Source organism: Miscanthus floridulus, unplaced genomic scaffold (assembly GCF_019320115.1).
Source record: "Miscanthus floridulus cultivar M001 unplaced genomic scaffold, ASM1932011v1 fs_881_1_2, whole genome shotgun sequence".
In the NCBI taxonomy this organism is placed as follows: domain Eukaryota; kingdom Viridiplantae; phylum Streptophyta; class Magnoliopsida; order Poales; family Poaceae; genus Miscanthus; species Miscanthus floridulus.
The window spans coordinates 1-4,668 of NW_027097400.1; positions in this window are offsets into that span (position 1 = coordinate 1).

Genomic DNA, 4,668 nt, shown 5'->3' on the forward strand with positions numbered 1-4,668 from the left:
TTCATACAATTGTCATGGTACGCACCTACTGAACTGGAGGATGATGACAAGAGGCAGGGACTGTTCATGGAAGGTTTGAATGATGGCCTCCAGTACCAATTGTTATCACATACCTTTGCTAGTTTTTAGCAACTAGTGGATAAAGCCCTGGTCATTGAGAACAAGTGCCATGAGATGGAGGACAAAAAAAGGAAGCTCCAGGGATAGCAATCCGGGAGCAACTCTCGCTTCCGTACCAATTCTTAGCAAGCTTACCAACATCAGCGCTATCAGGGCCAGTCCAGTCTGATCAACCACAACCAGCAACCACAGCATGCACTAGCAGCAGCAGCCATAGTATAGGGCACCAGTCTAGTGCCAGTAGCAAACTAACAATGTTCCTATGAAGGGCAATGTCCCCAATGCTCCACAAAAGAATGGCGCACCAAAGGCGCCAAATGCAATCAATGACAATAGATGCTTCAACTGTGGAGTACCAGGACATTACTCCAATAGATGTCCTAATAAGATGGCTAATATGCAGCAGAACTATGTCCATGGAAAGGTCAATCATGTGACCGCAGAGATAGCTCAGGAGGAACCTGATGTGGTGATCGGTACGTTTCCGGTCAACTCAAACTTAGCTACAGTTCTTTTTGATTATGGTGCTTCACATTCCTTCATAGCATATACTTTCATAAAGAAGCATGGTATTCCCATATGTGTTATGAAGAAACTCATGTTAGTAAACTCACCTAGAGGGGAAATGAAAGCAAATTGGATATGCTTAGCTGCTAGTCTCATCATAAGGGGGGTAGAATTTCAAGCCAACCTTGTTGTCATAGACTCATCTGGAATTGATGTTATCTTGGGTATGGATTGGTTGAGGTCTCAGAAGGCAGTTATAAACTGTGGGAACAGTTCTGTGAATCTAACCACTCCATCTGGAGAGAAAGTTGAGTATGTAGCTACACAGTCAGCCTCAAAAATCTATCAGGTTAATCAATTGGAGGGCACAACCATAGAGGATATACGGATAGTAAATGAGTATCCAAATGCCTTCCCTAAGGAGTTACCAGGTATGCCACCTAAACGAGATATTGAGTTTATAATTGAACTTTTACCTAGAACTGCACCCATAGCTAAGAGACCCTATAGAATGGGAGTGAATGAATTAGCAGAACTTAAGAAACAAATAAGGGAACTACTAGATAAGGGTTATGTCCAACCTAGTTCTTCACCTTTGGGTGCACCAGTACTATTTGTAGAGAAGAAAGATGGTACTCAAAGAATGTGCATAGATTATAGATCACTTAATGAGGTCACAATTAAGAACAAGTATCTGCTACCTAGAATAGATGACTTGTTTGACCAGTTGAGTGGAGCTTGTGTATTTTCCAAGATCGACCTCCGATTTGGATACCATCAGTTGAGAATAAGATGTTCTGACATTCCCAAAACCGCTTTTGTGACCCGATATGGATTATATGAGTTCACAGTCATGTCCTTTGGTCTGGCAAATGCACCTGCTTACTTCATATATTTGATGAACAAAGTATTCATGGAGTACCTTGACAAGTTTATCGTTGTGTTTATTGATGATATATTAGTCTACTCTAAGAATGAAGAAGAACATGAGGGACATTTGAAGCTAGTATTGCAAAAGCTTAGAGAACATCAGCTCTATGCTAAGTTTAGCAAATGTGAGTTTTGGTTAAAAGAAGTATCTTTCCTTGGCCACATAATCTCTAATGGAGGAGTAGTAGTAGATCCCAAGAAGGTTAGGGATGTGTTGAGTTGGAAGCCACCTCAGGATGTCAGTGAGATTCGGAGTTTCCTTGGTATGGTTGGGTACTATAGGAGATTCATCGAGGGATTCTCTAAATTAGCCGAACCTATGACTTCTTAGTTAGAGAAGAATGCCAAATTTGTATGGTCTAAGCAATGTTAGGATAGTTTTGAGGAGTTGAAAAAGAGACTGACTTCTGCCCCAGTGCTTGTCTTACCTGATCTTACCAAAAGCTTCTCTATCTATTGTGATGCCTGACGGCAAGGTCTAGGTTGCATTCTTATGCAAAAGGGTAGAGTTGTTGCCTACGCATCCAGACAACTAAGAAAACATGAGTTAAATTATCTGACTCATGATCTAGAGTTAGCAGTTGTGGTACATGCTCTCAAGATTTGGAGGCATTACCTGATTGGTCATAAGTGTGAGATTTATACCGATCACAAGAGTTTGAAGTATATATTCACTCAGTCAGATCTAAATTTGAGGCAGCGCAGATGGCTAGAGTTAATCAAGGATTATGAATTAGAGATACACTATCATCTGGGCAAAGCTAACGTTGTAGCAGATGCTTTGAGTAGGAAGACTTATGTTAACATGGCCTATACAACTCAATTACCTAGAGAGTTGTGTGAGGAGTTCGAACACCTAAATTTGGGTATTGTGGCTAACACTATGGAGTTAGAGGTAGAACCTACTTTAGAATGAGAGATTCATAAGGGACAGTTGAATGATGAGAAGATCAAAGATATTGTTGAATGTATAGTGATTAGTAAAGCCCTATGTTTCCACATGGATGAACAAGGAATAGTATGGTATGGTAAAAGGATTTGTGTGCCAGTAGTGAAGTCAATTAGAGAGTCTATTTTGAGGGAAGCTCATGACTTGGCCTATTCTATATACCCGGGGAGTACTAAAATGTATCTTGATCTTAAAGAGAGATATTGGTGGTACAGACTAAAAAGAGATGTAGCTGAACATGTGGCCATATGTGATATGTGCCAGAGGGTAAAGGCAGAGCATCAAAGGCCAACAGGTTTACTTCAACCTATGAAGATACCCGAGTGGAAATGGGAAGAAGTTGGAATGGATTTCATAGTGGGATTACCCCGTACACAGAGGGGATATGACTCTATTTGGGTAATTTAGACCGTCTGACAAAAGTAGCACATTTCATTCCTGGCAAGACAACTTACTCCGGTGCGAAGTTGGCAGAGCTATACATGGAAAGGATTGTATGTTTACATGGAGTACCAAAGAAGATTGTTTTAGATAGGGGTACATAGTTTATATCTTCTTTTTGGTAGAAGTTGCATGAGTCCATAGACACGAAGTTGAACTTTAGCTCAGCTTATCATCCTTAGACAGATGGGCAGACCGAGAGAACAAATTAGATTTTAGAGGATATGTTGAGAGCTGGGAAAGAGAGGATGATCTAAAATTTGACTATCCTAATCTTTTTGAATCATCTGAATCTTGGGGATGAGATTCATCTTAAGGGAGATAGGTTGGTAACACCCAAAAAAATCATTTATAATTTAGTTATTAAATTTGAGCATTTACTTAATTTTTGATGCATTATAACCTAGGTAAAATAATAATTTTGACTAATTAAAATTTACTATAAGATTTAGTAACATGATTGCTGCATTCATGCTGAGGCATTTTGGTTTTTGTCTAAGTGTAGGGTTAGAGTTTAGTGGCTTTAAATTCAAATCTAGTTTGAATTTGGAGCAAGTTTACAAAAACAAGAAATTGTAAAAGGTTTCATTTTCTATTTTTCACCTGCACCTCAATTTGGCCTAGGCCTGCTCAGTAGCGTAGCCCCGTACGCCCTACCTTCCTCCTCCTTCACGCACGTGGCCTAGTAGCACGGCCTGCTCAGCGGCCCGCTCCAGCGTCATCGCATGCGCGCGCGCCTGCAGCCCAGCAGCGCAGCAGCGCAGCCTGCTCCATAGCTTTTCACCTACGCCCTTCCACCGCACGCGTGCGCGAGACCACAGCCCAGTTAGGCGCGCTCGGCCCAGCTTAGGTCTGCTCTGCGCCCATGCCCGCGCACCCGTTTCCTCTCTCACTCACTGCACGTGAGACCCGCATGTCAGTCGCCTCTCCCCTTCCTTCTTTGTTCCCAGTGATGGCATTGCCATCCACGGCAACTTGCCCGCAGCGCCCGCGCCAGCCATGGAAAGGATTTGAAATCTCTTGATTCTGTAGCTCCACCATGCTGCTTCCTATTTCTACCACGCTCGCTCACCTATATGACCCACTGCCAAGCCCTTCCCTCTCTCCCTTTCCATCCACACCCAAGCTCGCACCACCGCCCCATAATCTGTCACGTCGGTGCTCAAACGCCATCGACAACGCACCCAGGAGATCCACCGTGCCTCACCGCATCCGTAGGTGCTTTCTTCTCTTCGTTTCGGTAATGAATTGCATGGATTCGCACTCACAGTGATGTTTTCTCTCTCCAGCTCGCCGCCACCATCGATCAGGTCCTTTGGAGCCCTCTTGGACGCCGCGAACGCCTTCATCATACCCCCGGTATACCCCTCGTTCTCCCTGTACTTTTTGTTTCGCGTTTGGTGCACTGAGTCGCCATATCGGCGAGCTCTGGATCATGCCATCCATGGCGCTACCATGGGGATGTCGCCTCGACATGCTCCCCATCTCTGTTTATACCCCACTAAGTTTGTGAGATCCCGTGCTTCACTTCCATGCTTTTGGTTTTGAACGAGGTGGTCCGAAACGCCGTGTCGGCGTTCGCTGTGGTGCTCGGCTCACCGCCGGCCATGGCCATGGGGCCCTCATCGGAGCCACTGTGCAGGTGGCAGGGGTCCTCCCCTTCATTCCCTCGCCGTCGGATTTACTTGAACGGTAGTGATTAGAACATACCACTTTGGGGC